A 15875-nucleotide genomic window follows, 5' to 3' on the forward strand; every position below is an offset into this window, starting at 1 on the left:
ATATATATAATGGCTGTAGCAAAATCTTGTTTATGTTTTAGTTGATTTGACTTATTTAGTGAAAATGTTCAAAACAAGGAGTAAATATTTGTAAAAATTCCGGAGAACAAGGAGTTGCCCCAACTTAAGGCACTTTACTGCTAGTTTATTTAAGAGTCTGTATTGAGTGCAAGGGTTTTTTTGGATGTAGTATTATTAGAAACAATTCTCCTTAAAATTTCTGCTGTTTTAAAAGTTGAAGGGAATTGACAAAACATAAACAGCGGGATCGCTTTGTCACAGTATTCTATATACAGTCAAATGAAAGAAGCAAATAATATTTAAAATATATATCACATTGTTGCAAAACAACAGCTTTGTAAAGAGTCAATGTCTGAATGTGTACCTATGTACAGATAAACAGAAAATTACTGTTACTGAGAGTGCAGAGGTGTTACTGCAACATCTAAAGCTGCAGCACTGCCAGCCTTGTGGACTCAGTAATTTAGTAAACCAGAGACGTGATCCAGCAGATGAAACTGTGCATGCAGAAAAGCCTGTCGCTCATATGACCCCTTTTTTCCAGGTTTAACACTTCAAATAATAGATGATCTTGGTCCCCTTTGAAAGAGAATATTCAACACTAAAAAAGACCTAATTTTACCACCATAACTTTTTTCAAGATCACAAAAGAGTGGATAAAATCTACCTTTGCCTGTGTAGCTTAACCATGTTCTCACCAGCCAGAAGGCAGGAGAAAAAGAAATGCAGATGACTAGTATCTAGTGGTAACAATAAGGCCCATATGCATATAGATGGTATTTACGGTGCCCTAAGCATTTGTTAAATGAGGATTTTTCTTGCTGTGGATCAGCTAGTCTTGTTCTGCTTTGGAAACTTAAGTTGGTTTTTAACTTTGGAATTGGGAATGTTGAAGGTAGGTGACCAAGCATGTCCATAATAGAAGAGAGCCTACAAAGGAATAGAAGTGTTTCTGTTGGGGATGACCCCGTGTTCAGGAACTGAAAGGAACTTCCTTTGAGTAACGAGGCACATAAAATTAAAACCAGAATGCTTATTCCATTTGCCTTTCTCTGACTGACTCACCTGTAGCTGGTGTCTGGCAGCTTCTCAAAAGCCCTTCTGGGTTTTACCTCGCTGTTCTAGGCTTGTGAAGTGCAAAACTGATACCTACATGTCCTAGTTAGGACAGCTGAGTTCATCATGGTATGGGTGTAACCCAAAACTGTGTATTCTATAGCCTTCCATGCCATTTCCCAGAAACTGTTGTCAATAGACTATTAGCACCTCTGCCCATAAAAGCCTGACTCCTCAGACTATAAACTAGGTGTTAAGAGGCCTGTGAGATAGGAGGATGCTCTTACCTTTTATGGCAATAGACTATTCGCACCCTCTGCCCATAAGAGCCTGACTCCTCAGGCTATAAACTAGGTGTTAAGAGGCCTGTGAGATAGGAGGATGCTCTTACCTTTTATGGAACTCCCTGAGGGAAAGAACTGACCATTTCTGCCTGAACTGGAGAATATATAAACCTGGAGTTTTCAGAACTTTTGGAACCACTCGTGGGATCCAGAGGAAGACTGCAGCTCGTCGCTCTCAACCTCAGCTGGACTGCAATCACCGCTTCTGACCAGACTGCAACAGCTCTCCCACCAGCAGGTTTTTCCCCTCTCCCTTTACTTTGGACTNTATAAGCTGTGCCATTCGCAGTATTTACAAATAGATAAAAGGGCTTCCGATTGTCTGGTAAACTTAGCACAGGAGTATTCACCAGATCTTCTTTTAATTTTTCTAATTATCTCTTGTCCTTTTCACTCCACTTTATTAACTCATCTCTTGTCAATTTTTCATTTAAGAATTTAACTTTGCTACTGTAATTCTCAATCCACTGTTGACAGTATCCGAATAAGCTTAAAGTTGTCTAATCTGCCTTTTAGTTTTGGGCATAGATAACAACAGAATTCTATTTACTCAATCAGGGTCTAATTTCTTATGTCCTTTACTTAGTCAATGTCCTAAATATTTAACTTCTTCCTCTGTAAATTGCAGCTTAGATTTTGATACTTTCAGGCTTTTCAAACTTAGGAAATTCAAAAGTCTAATGCTTTTATCTCTGACAGCTTCTGACCTCTCCTCAGTAACTAACAAATCATCTACATATTGAATTAGGACTGTGCCCTGATGAGGTTCAAAAGATTCTAACAATTGCTCCAAAGCTGCCCAAATAGACCAGGGGATTCTGTAAATCCTTGAGGTAGAAACAGATTAGGGGATTCTGTGAATCCCTGAGGTAGAACAGTTCACCTAAGCTGCTGTTTTCTATATGAATCAGGGTCTTCCCATTCAAAGACAAAATAATCTCGGCTTTCTTCTTTAAAAGGACAAGCCCAAAAACTGTTTTTCAAATCAATTTCGCTATATTTAACAAGATATAGGGGTTAGCAACCACTGGGAACCTGGTAATTGTACGTTTATTCACTTCTCTTAGATCTTGCACCAATCGGTAAGACCCATCAGGTTTCTTTACTGGCAAGATGGGTGTATTATGTGGAGACATACATAGTTCTAATAACTTTTGCATTAAAAGTTGCTCTATAGTGGGCTTAAGTCTGACTCTTTCTTCATGGGGAATTTGCAATTTTTGTTCTTTCACCTCCAAATTTATTCTTAATTCAATCATTAAATCTCTTCTCAATAAATTATATTCTGCCCCTGGGACTAATAAAAAGGTTCCTATTGCATATTTGTCAGAAGCTTCAATTTCTATTTTTTAATCAAAGGTATTTTAAAAGGTTCTCCTTTTATTCCTATAACTTGTACAGTGTCTGAAGATGTTGCACAGCTCCAGGGTAATCTTTGAACAGTTAATCTTCCTGCTCCTGAGTCCACAAGAAACTCAATTTCTTGTTGCTGGGGCCCACTTTAAGTTTTATCTAGGGCTCAGTGTTCTTTTTGGGTCTCCAGCAGATAGAGCTCCTGACCCCCCATCTTCTTTAAACATCTGCTCTTCCTGCAGTTTCTTTCTGCAGTTTCTTTTTGTATGTGCTTTTGCCCACAATAGTAACATTCTAATTCACTTAGGTTTGGTTTATCATGTCCTTTTAACAATTCACATCTATCAGATCCACAAGGGATCCTTCGTCTCTGGTCTCTGTTTCCCCTCTGTCCTTCTCGTATAGCTGCTGCCAAAATCTTTGTCTGCCTCCTTTGCATTTCCACCTGTCTTTTCCGTAATTCCTCCTGTCTCTGCTCCTGTCTTTTCTGCATCTCTTCCTCTTTCCTTTGTCTCTCTTCCTCCTTTTCTTTATCTCTACGTACATACACTCTCTGAGCTTCCTTCAGTAACTCATCTAACTCATCAGAATAAAGCTGAAAGTTTTTTCTTAACCTTCTCAGCCATTCCGTAAGTGATTCATCTCTTTTCTGATATTCCTTAAAGGCTTTATCTATATTCTGTCCTCTAGGGACTGATTTCTTTATACCCTGGACTATAATAGCCCTTAAATCAGTCATGTGAGCTCTATGAGCTAGTTCCTGGTTATTCCAGTCAGGTTTCTGAAGAGGTCACTTAGTATCGGCAGTCAGACCCTGCTGGTGTGTCTGGTCCCAGTGCCTATTCCTGCTGTTCTAATCATTCCTCGTTCTTCTACTGTAAATAAAATTCCTAAAATTGCTTGCACCTCATCCCAGGTATATGTATTTGGCCCTAGAAACTGGTCAAATCTTTCAGATATTCCTGTAAGGTCTTCTTACAAATTCCCCATCTCCTTTTTAAACTCCCTCACATCCCCTGAACTTAAAGGAACAGACACAAACCCTAACCCTGCATCTTATCCTCCCAGTGCAATCTCCCTTAAAGGATACAACTGACCTTCCATCTTTTGTTTTTCCCTGTTTTGGCTTCTTGTTATTCTCCTGCTATCAGCCGGTAAGGGGGGTGGGAGGTTCTCTAATTGAGGGGGTACTGATTCTGTTGGGGCAGAGGGCTGAAACATTGGTTCTGGAATGGGTGCAGGTGGTGGAGGGGGTGGGATATATGGTGGAGGGTATCTTTGGAAATCCTCCAGATCCCAGTTATTCTTTTTCTGCTTTTTCGTTTCCTTTAAAGGAAACAAATGATTTCTAGTGTCTGATTTGATCCATAATCTAGCATACTCGCTTTCTTCTGCACAAAACGGTTCTTTGTTATTTATATACAGATTTAAAGCCTGACATATCCAGTCTTCAAATGAACCATATACTGGCCAATGAACTTACTCCTATCCTGAGGGGTACCCTGTAGCCCTACATTATGGCCACCCATGGGAGCAGAAGATTTACTTTTCTTCTGTCCCATCTTCCAGAGTGTCTCCACACACACTCTTTCTCATTCGCTTCCCTTCTTTCGTGACTCAATCCCTCTCAGAATTCGAGAAATGCACTACTGGAAGGTCCACAATCGCTCCGTCCTAATGGACGTCTCAACTACTCACACTCCGGGTCCCCTCCCAACCAAAAGGGGCCACAAATACTTACCTCTCCTGGGTAAGTCTTTGTCCAACTCCTCGCTGGACGGTCCCTTCCCCGACCAGGCGGAACCCTGTTTCTCTTACTCTCCCCTGGAGTAAGATCCCGTTCGAACCCCTGCTGAACGGACCCCTTCCTGACTGAAGAGGATTTATTACTCACTTCTCTCCTGAGTGAGTCTTCACCTGGGTTTGTGCACAAAAATTACAGGGAACTGCAGTAATTTATTTGCTTATTTGCTTTTTCTAAATCTTTTCGGTCGGAATTTCAGAGTCTGTGCTGCAGGACTGTCTCCAGGACCATCCAAAGAAAGGGACAGTGCCTGCTCTAGAGAGGAGTCCTACTGCCCAGGAACCCTGATCCGAGTCACGGCACCAAAATTGTTATAAGTAAACTGAAACTTAGGCTAAAATATAGCAGCAAAAGTTATTAAAGATTTATATAAATTGCAAATAAGCAAAACAGCGCGCTGGGCTGCCGGGGAGACCCCTGCTCCACACACGGCCAGCAAAGCAGTGGACAAAAGCAGTGTATTTTATACCATTGTCAATTCCCTTCCCATAGTCACTTGTTATCCTTCTATTGGATCCGAGTTCACAAGTCTGGTTCTGGTTGGTTCTTTTGCAGGCTCGCTTTTAGTTGCCAGGTACTTCCCTTTCCATAGTCTTAGGTAATTTTTAGTCCTTGAGGCCTACTGTGTGAGTCTCTTCCAGATGTCCATCTTGGATACTTTTTTATCGTCTTTATCCCTTCGTTACTTTAAGCGTACACTTTTAGACAATATACAAAAGACTTATTCAGTAAGGCATAACAACTTGTTTTGTCAGCTTAGAAACTGCAGCTGCAGGACTATCATCTTATAGTAATAATAATGGCCAGTCTTCGCAAGCGAAGATTTCGGAAAGGTCATTAACCCTTCGAGCCTGCGCAGTGGTTTTTTTAGGTGAGACACAGCGTGCACTGAACTGAGCCCACCCTTTAATCCTGAGGTTCATCTGCCGGGACCAAGCAAGCTTGGACAGTGGCAGTGAGGTCCCCAGGACGTAGGTTTTTTTAGAGTGACCTTCTCTTAGATGGATTGCCTTACAAGGCTGACGAGCTCCATCTGCCCGGGGGGGCCGGGAATCGAACCCGGGTCGCAGCGGTGAGAGTCCTGCACCCTAACCACTAGACCACCAGAGGCCCCACCAGCTTATAGTACTGACAGATTAATTGCCCATTCTGTAACTTACAGTCCACCGGCCTTTACAGAACCTTGATTACAAATATATATACAAATATATATAAATATAACTGCAATACTATTAAAAGAGTAAATACTACAACTATTACTACTACTAATTTGATGAGTAAATTACTTTACGTCTCTTTTGAGTTGAGTCCATTTCCCCTGCTGGTTTACCTTTAAACCAGCACACTATGTTTATTCTGAGTGCTCAAGGATACACTTTAGCTTCCAGCTGATGAGATCTAAGCACATTCCTAACTACTGATTTCAGAAAGGTCTGGAGATGCTGCAATGATAGGTAACAGAAAACAGAGTGATAGCAAGATCTTCCTAAAAGTGAGTCATTAAATTGCATGAGCTACACCCCTTGTAACTGTTAGGGCTAAACATTTTGCACAGTACTCATCTGGAACTCAGCCTATTCCAAAAAAAACCATACAGCTCCCAGATTCATGGTTTGAAAGGCCATCCTTAATATTGCTTTTATTCAACTAACCCAACACATGAACCAATTTTTTTTGTTATCAGCCAATAGTTTACAAACAGTAGAGACAAGTGATTGGAGACTGCAGTCCCTGGAAACATTATTTTTTCACCCTTTCTTTACCCTCAGGGAAAATCCTCTTTAGATTGAGCTGGTGGATAGGGGTGAAGGAGGAGGGAATACACCAAAGGCAATTCCCTACAAGCCTAGTGAAATCCATATATTTAAACTGTGACTTCAACACCGTTTCTTTATCAATATCAACACTACAGTATGAAACACTTCATGAAAGTGTGAAGGTGCATTTGGGAGCTCTGGAGATGAGGTGCCTCAGGTATTCGGCTGTACCGAGCATCAGCTGGGGCAAGGCCAGAGTTATGACTAGCTTTTCTTTTACTCTAGTCCTTCTCCTACAGTATAGATGGCAACAATTCCTTTTACAAGAGACCCAAACAATATGACTTTCTGTTACAAATTTTAAAGGTACATTTTGTCTATTCACTCTCAGAAATTTTTGATGGTATGCAACTGAGGAGACTCCAGTCACAGACGCAAGAAACAAAAACTAGCTACCTGATGCTTTTCATGTTGTTTTTTAAAGAAAATTTTTTTATGATATTTATTTATATTACATATTATTGTATATCATTATGTATTTATATACTTATATTAAATTTAAATTTATAATATTAATTTGTAGTATTTTTATAATATTTATTTAAAAACCAGAAAAACAACAAAATACATGCCCCCCCCCCTTTTTTCTTTTACCCAGGCACCAAGCACAGCCCACTCTGCAGTGATATTTGTGCTTCTGAAAGACTGGAAAATTCTCCTCTGAGTACATTGCTCCCTTGATTTTGTGTGACAGTTAGAAAAGGCTTAATAAGCAGTCTGAGATTTCTTACTACCATTTTTTCATTTCCTGTGTTATCACAGGCTGTTGACACAGTAGCTGATAATCTTAACAGGCTGAGAGAAGCATTTTTATAGAGAGACTTACAGGAACTAACTTATTTCCAGTGAATTCATTTCCACTTTATGTTTTCTACAATCCCAAAGGCCATGCTCATTTCACACTCTTGGACAGCTCAGATACTGTCAAGTATTCTGTTGTAAGAACAGCAAAGTGAGAAAAACTATTAAAACTCCTCTCGGATATGTAGATGTTCACGGTTCAGGAGTTTGCAGTAAATGAAAAGTTTCTGGGATTTCCTTTTTTTTCTTGAGTTACTGTGCAGTAGAAGCATCATTCCCTGATTTTAAGTGGTTCACATGAGTGAGATCACACTATCGATACAATTCAAGTGACCAACAACCAAGGCCATCCTGGTGCTCCGCTCTCAAGACCGGGTGTAAGGTACACAGTGTCCCTCTCCCTGTGTCACCCACGGTGCTGAGCTGATGGCACACAGGCACTGCCCAGACCATGCCGCAGGTGGAGCACCCCTATGCCAGAGGGTGCAAACTTAGCACAGATCACCTCACCTAAAAGGCAGTTGCTGGGGATGGCTAGATGGAATTAGTAAAAACAACTGGGTGTAAAGAAACGTGGAAAACAACTTTCAGCTTCACAAAACAAAGTGACAGCTCTCAAGGACCGACCCCAGAGATTGCTGCAGGGAGGAAATGATAGAAAAGATCGAGCCAGGCAGACAGATATGGCAGCTGGGCAACAGAATGGACAAACAGCTGGTCTCCAGCACTCTTAATTCAACTTCTGTGTGCAAATTAGAGGCCAGAAGATTCTCTTCCTCTCTGCTATTTTGGGAAATACAGCTCACAAGAATGAATCATGCTTCTCAATGCGACAGAGCACAAAACAAAGGGGAGTAACCTGGATATCCTACCCACATATTACAGCAACCCATCCCCAAAGCTGACTCTGGAGTGGAAGGAGTCACTACTCCTATGAGCTGGAAAACATGAAATTCAACCTGTTGTCTCGCTGCAGGGACGGAGGCCAATTTCCTCCCCCCCCCAAAACCTTAAAATTACCAACATTTGAAAAGTCACAGGGGAAAAAAAAGACAAATAAAAAAATTATCTTTACTAGCTTGGGGTCAATCTGATGTAGTCCTGACTGGCACCAAATTCAATAGTTAACTCCAACTTAAAAATAAAATCAAATATAAAATGTTCCCATGTTCTAGCATCCATTTTGAAATGATGTTGCAGGACAAAATTGGCTGCACTAAACTTCATATTTTTATTGTTTTCCCCAAAGCACTGACTCCCTCATCCTAGACCTTCAGTGAATTTTTAATCAGAACAAAATTTTAAGAGCTTGTTCCTCTCAGTATTTGTCCAGGGGTCAGTGCCTGTAAGCTCATGGGCCACTAACAGCACTCTGTTCTGCCTTGACATCCTGGAGGGGAAAGCCACCCACCCAGCATTTCAGAGATTGAGCTCCAACCTGACATCCTGCAGCCCTGATTCCTCTGCCATCTTCACTCTGTAGTATTGAGAGTTTATTCTTCATAAGGCAGGTATTTCATCTGTTGCTTCTGCCTTCTGTATGTGTTTTGGATCCTCAGCACAGCTCACTGAACACACAGGTCACAAGTTACTCCCATCATGAAAGCCTGCTGTTTTCACAGGAAGCTGAAAAACATCCACCAAGCCAGAGGATGGATGTTTTCCATGATGAAACAAAATCCCAATGTAGTGAAATAAGACCCCTTTCACTATCACCTGACCTTCTAGGGTAATTCATGTGAACCTGAGCCCACTTTAACCATGATTTCTCCCGAGACCTGCTAGGAACAGTAGGGTGCCTGGAGGAACTGAATGCCCTCTTGCTGCCTGAGTAGAGGCCTTGTTGAGGAGTTTATCTGGTGCAGATAGCTCAGTTTGCAAGCTGTAGTGTGAGATGCAGACTGAACTCTAGGTGGGAGCCCAAAGAGGCCATGAACTGCCAACCTTTTGCATAACAAATGGTGGGAAGACCAATGGCACAGCCAGGTGAGGGACACTGGGAGACACAGCAGGAGCAGAGGACTTGGGAGGAAAAGCGAGACTTGTGAGCACTTGGGTTGTGAGGGGATAAAAACCCATGGCTTCCTTTGTTGCGGGTACGTCCTTGGAGGCACCAGCTCAGGGCTGTTTCTGTGTTACTGCACCGTGAATAAATTGCTCTGTGCAATGAGACACCTGAGATTCTGCTATGGGAAACCTGGGGTCAAACCAGTGAGGAAACCTATCTGAATGCATGTGAGGGAGTGTGTGGGGAGTCAAGCAAGGCATCTGTGGAATCACTGGAGTTGCCACTGTGAAGGGGCTTCAGTCCCAGCAGTAAAAGTCTCTGGCATTGGGACTGTAACTGCCAGAGAGTCTCATGAACACACTGGGAGTTTCCTTAACAGGCTGTCCCCCAGGGCACAGCCTGGGGGACACACAAGTCCTCTCCTTGTCCAGCTCTGAAAGATCCTCAACAAAAAGAATAATTGGAAAAACCTACCACTAGAATAGATCTTATGGGTCTTACCAGAGCTGATGGGACACTGCCACTCTAGACCTTCAGGTCAGTATTGGAGTGTTTTATATTCCAGCAAAGCTGTCCCTGCAAACTTGGGCAACAGCCTGTCTTAAGATAGACACTTGTCTTATTCCAGGTGGTGAAGCTGGCAGTAGGTGCCCTGCTTCTCTCATTCCATGTCCAGCCATGTCACAAGGCCTTGTGATAGAAAGTCAGATTTCTTTGGGTGCTAATTTCCATAAACTATGGCTATAGAGTACCTCAGGCTTCCTTGGGTTTCACCTTCACGTATATCCATTTGTTTCTCCTGAGAAGGAGGGCATTACAGTGATCAGTAACTTTTCATGCAAAAGTTCCACCTTTTGCATGGGTTCTCTGCAGATTCTCTCTGCTCTAATGATGACATTAGGAAGTATCCCAATGAATCCCTGCTTCCCAGCAATGTTAGAAGTGCTTCTCCCCTCTCAGAGACAGAAACCAGCCTATGCTGCAAGAAAGATCATTGTGTGTGATGAAGAATGGGTGAGCACATTTTAGCTAAACTGAGGTCTCTGTGGCTCATGCAGGAGGAAAAAGTGAAGTGGTTTTATCTGAGATCATTGACCCCAAGGACTGGATGGGCTGGGAACAGGCTCCAGCACTATCATGTCTGCGGAGCTGTTGCCCTTGGAGAAGAGGACCACCCTGTGCAGGTAATTTCCTCCCTTTCAGAAAGAAAAAGGTTACTAGTAGACTAAAAGCATATTTTTCTTTACGGATAGAACACATTATCTGAATCTGCTGGACTGAATCACAGGCTGCTAAGTGCTCTTGGCATCCCTATCCTCGGGTACAGCTCTATGCTTTAATTACAGTGTTATGCACTGGCAAGGATGGGTGAGGGGGCTGGAATGAGACATTAGTCACAGTGGGTAATTAGCTCTGTGAGATGTGATCATCTCTCACACATTTTGCAGAACATGCATTGAACTACTGGTTCTTGGTGGGAGGCATTTCTACTTTTCGGCCTCCAAAGCAAGCTGTCTCATAGTATGCAGAGCCTTTCGCATAAGTCCAAATAAATTTTAAATGCAAATACCTGAAATAGGATTTATATAAAATAGAACCAATGAGATTTGCAAGCTGAGTATCTCTGAAACAGGAAGAGCTAAATATAGAGATCTGGATACAGCTTTTAAACTTAAAATCCTGTTTCAGGTGCTAGGTACACCTCCATAAGGGTAAACCATTTTATGCAAAGCCAGTGATAACTCATAGCACTCATCAAGAACAACTGTCATTGCATATTAAGGATGAGGTACTCTAAACAATGGTAATTTTTAGTGTACTCCTTCTAAATTATTGTGCAAGGCCTGTGGGAGCCGACCTAGGCCTACACTGATTCCAGATCAATATTTGCATGGTGATAAAAGAACCTGTGAGATCAGAGGGAAAAACCAAGGTGACCCATTTTTGTAGGATTAGAGATATATGTGGCTAAAGCAAATGCAGGAGAATTATCCCCAGCATGAAGGGGAAGGTGAAACTCAGTGCTAGCACTCCCTTCTTTGAGCACAGAAGCACATGCAGAAGTTCTCTCAAACCCAAGACTGCCAGCCACACACCTCTGCCACATACAACAGACTGCAGAGGTGTCTCCTGACTTTCTAGAGGCCAGGGAGCACCCCTACCCCAGCACTAGGTCTCTCTCACTCTCAGGCTCTCACAGTATGAGCTCCTGAGGCAGCCTGCGTGGTTGAGTAGACACTTATCCTACTGCCTTCTGGATATTGGGAATCAATGTGCTGTTGTCCTGGACTGCATGAGCAGTCAAATGCATCAATTTTAAGCATCACTACAGCCATCACAACAGAGGTCTCCCACGACTTCAAAATCAACCTTGATTCAAGTCAGTTATCTCAAAAATATTTGATATGTATTTAAACCACATACAAGAGGCATAGTTAGGAAAGATACAGGTGCCAAAAGGGAAACAAAAATAACGCTTAAGCTACTTCACACAGTCTCACACTCAGAAACCTGCTCCTCTCTCTCTCATTCATCAGCCCCAGAGCTGTAAGAACTTACCTCACTCTGGGCTCTGGACTCATCCAGGCCAGCAGCCTGCCTGCCTTCCCCAGCAAGGTAGTTTCCATACTCAGTCCCTTCTCAGGGTTTCCCTGAGTTGTCAGCCAAACCTGCCAGGTTCCTGAGCCTCCTTTTCACTACATCAGGAAGTGGTTTCAACACTCCTCCCTCCACAAGGACTGTCCTCCTCTCCTCGGAAATAGGAATATCCCTTTGGCAGATGGTCACCAAGTGCAGGAGTCCCCACCTGCTAGTATGTTCCTACTACATCCAGGGATAGAATTTCTTACTCGTTCTGTGAGGCAAAGTCTAAGTCACTGCAGAAACCTTTCCAGTGAATTTATACTTTGCATCAACATATAAATTGAAAACATATTTGGCATTTAATATATGCAGGTCATTGCTAGCTCTTGACTGAGATGAGACTGGCAATCAACAGCTCTGGGAGCAAACAGATTTGAGATGACCCATCAGATCCTTCACTGCCATTTACATGTGTGTGTAAAACACACTGCCTGTCAGCAACCATCTTCCCAGTTCAAGTTATTCTGATGGTGACTTCTAGGAAGTGTTCTCTGATCTGCTTTCATAGAATCATAGAATGTTAAGAGGTTTTGATGGACCTTAAAGATCATATAGTCCCAACCTCTCCTGCCATGGGCAAGGACACCTACCACCAGATAAGGTTGCTCAAGGCCTTACCCAACTTGACTTTGAACACAGAGAGGGTTGAGGCATCCATTACCTCCTTGGGCAACCTGTGCCAGTGTCTCACCACCCTCACAGTAAAGAATTTCTGCCTAATATCTAATCTAAACCCATTCTCTCTCAGTTTATATTCATTCCTCCTTTTTCTATCACTACAGTTCCTGATGAAGAGTTGCTCTCTGGCCTCCTTGTAGGCCTCTTCAGATACTGGAAGACTGCTCTGAGGTCTCCACACAACCTTCTCATCTCCAGGCTGAGCAGCCCCAACTTTCTCAGCCCGTCTTTGTAGAGGAGGTGCTGCATGCCTCTTATCAACTTTGTGGCCTCCTCTGGGCTTGCTCCAACAGTTCCATGTCCTTGTGTTGGAGGCACCAGAACAGTGCTCGGTGCTCCAGCTGGAGTCTCAAAAGAACAGAGTAGAGGGGGAGAATCACCTCCTTTGACCTGCTGGCCACACTCCTTTGGATGCAGCTCAGGATTCCATTGGCTTTCTGGGCTCACTGCTGGCTCATGGTGAGCTTCTCATCAACCATCACCCCCAAATCTTTCTCTGCAGAGCTGCTCTCAATCACTTCGCCTGATCTGTAGGTTTTGCCTGGGATTGCCCCAGTCCAGATGTAGGAACTTGTACTTTGCTTTGTTGAACCTTATGAGGTTTCCATGGTCCCACCTCTCCAGCCTGTCAAGGTCCCTCTGAATCCATCCCTCCCCTCCAGCATGTGACTGCACCACACAACTTGGTGTCATCAGCAAACTTACCGAGGGTGCACTTGATCCCACTGTCCATGTCACCAACAGAGATGTTGAACAGCATCAGCCCCAGTACTGACACCTGAGGGACACCACTCGTCACTGGTCTCCAGGTGGACAATGAGCCACTGACCACAATTCTTTGTCTGCAGCCATTCAGCCAGTTCTTTATCCACTGAGTGATCCACCCATCAAATCCATGTGTCTCCAATTTAGAGACAAGGATGTCATTTGGGACAGTGTCAAATGCTTTGCATAAGTCCAGGTAGATATTACCCTCATTGACCAGTGCTGTAGCTCTGTCATAGAAGGTCACCAAATTTGTCAGGCATGACTTTCACTTGGTAAAGCCATGCTGGCTGTTACTAATTACCTCTTTGTTTTCCATGTGCCTGACCATATTTTCCAGGAGAATCTGCTCCATGATCTTGCTTGGCACAGAGATGAGACTGACTGGTCTGTAGTTCCTCAGGTCTTCTTCTTTCCCTTTTTTAAAAATGGGGGTTATATTTCCCTTTTTCAGTCACTGGGGACTTCACCTGACTGCCACAATTTTTCAAAAATGATGGAGAGTGGCTTAACAACTTTCTCAGGACATGTGGATGAATCTCACTGAATCCCATGGCCTGTTGCACATTCAGGTTCCTTAGATGGTCTCATACCTGATCATCTCCTACAGAGGGCTCAGGATCTTCATTCTCCCAGTCCCTGCATTTGCCTTTCTTGACTTGGGCAGTGTGGCTGGAGCACTTGCCCTTGAAGACTGAGGCATAGAAGTCATTGAGAACCTCAGCCTTCTCTTTGTCCAGGGTATCCAGGTCTCCCGTTTCCTTCCAGAGAAGGCCCACATTATCTCTAGTCTTTTTTTTGCTTGCAACATATCTACAGAAGCCCTTCCTGTTATCCTTAATATCCCTGGTCAGACACAATTCTAATTGGGCCTTGCCTACCCTAATGTTGTCCCTAGCTTCCTGTACAATTTCCCTGTATTCTTCCCAGGCCACCTGTCCTCCTTTCTACTTCCTGAAAGCTTCTTTTTTCACTCTGAGTTTGCTCAGCAGCTCCTTATCCATCCATGGAGGCCTTCTGGCATTTTTGCCCAATTTCCTCCTTGTTGGGATGCATCAAGGAGGCGATCCTTGAATTCAGCCATCATTCATGGGTCCCTCTTCCTCCCAGGGCTCTATCACGTGGGATTCCACCGAGTAGGTCCTTGAAGAGGGCAAAGATTGCTCTCCTGAAGTCCAAGGCAGTGAGCCTCACTGCTCTGAGAATCTCAAACTCCACTATCTCACGGTCACTGCAGCCAAGGCTGCCTTGGAGCACTACATTCCCCACCAGCTCCTCCCTATTGGTGAGCACAAGGTCCAGCATGGCACTTTTCCTTGTTGGCTTCTCAATCACTTGTGTAAGGAAGTTGTCATTGACACATTTGAGGAACCTCCAGGATTGCTCGTGCCCTGCTGTGTTGTCCCTCCGACAGATATTGGGGTGGTTAAAATCCCCCCCGAGGGTCCAGGGCTGGTGAGTGTAAGACCACTCCAATCTGCCCCTGGAGGGCTTCACCCACATCATCTTGGTGTTGGGGGGCCCTGTAGTAGATCTCCACTACAACACCGCCTGTCCCTGCCCTACCCTTGATCTTCACATACAAGCTCTGTTCTGGGTCCTCGTCCTTTCCCAGGAAGAGTTACAGACACTCCAGCCCACCACTGACACAGGGGGCTACACCTGCTCCTCCTCTCCCTCACCTGTCTTTCCTAAAAAGCCTAAACCTTACATTCCAATGCTCCAGGCATAGGAGCCATCCCACCATGTCTCTGTGATGCCAGCAACATCATATCCATGTAGGTGCGTGAACATCTCTGGTTTCTCTTGTTTGTTCCCCATCCTCTGTGTGTGTGTGTTTGGCATCTGAGCTGGGCCCCAAATAAAGCTGACTCACTGGCTGGAGTATGTGGCATGCCTTTGCACTGTTCTGGGCATCCATTACAGGTGTTGGCATCCAGCTGGCAGGATTGGGATGGATAGGTGCCCTCCCTCGACAAATCTAGTTTAAATCCCCCTTTGCTAGTTTGGGAAGTCCCTGAACAAAGATACTTTTCCCCTTCTTTGTCAGATGGACCCCATCAGCCACCAGTAGACCAGGCTCAGCAAAGTGAGTCCCATGGTCTGGGTAACCAAAACCCTGACTACAGCACCATTGCTCTAACCATTTGGTGACCTGCCAGACTTGTCTGGCCATTTCAGATCATCTGGCTCTCATCAGGCAGGGGTGATACTAATTTGTGACCACCTGGACTCAGTCATTCTTCTGTCCCGGGTAAGGAGTGAAAGGACAAGAAGAAATGGCCTTAAGTTACACCAGGGAAGGTTTACATTGGATATTGGGAAAAACTTCTTCATTAAAAGGGTGGTCAAGCATTGGAATGGATTGCCCAGGGAAGGGGTGGAATCACCATTCCTGAAGGGATTTAAAAGAGGTGTCGATGTGGCACTTAGGGATGTGGTTTACTGGTGGTCTTGTCAGGGCTGGGTTAATGGTTTGACTCAATGATCTTAAAGTCCTTCTCCAACTTGTAGTGGTTTGACCCTGGCCAGATGCCAGGTACCCACTAAAGCCACTCTCTCACTTTCTCTCTGCAACTAGACAG

The sequence above is a fragment of the Lepidothrix coronata genome, unplaced genomic scaffold (genome assembly GCF_001604755.1).
Source record: "Lepidothrix coronata isolate B3197 unplaced genomic scaffold, Lepidothrix_coronata-1.0 Scaffold259, whole genome shotgun sequence".
Lineage (NCBI taxonomy): Eukaryota > Metazoa > Chordata > Aves > Passeriformes > Pipridae > Lepidothrix > Lepidothrix coronata.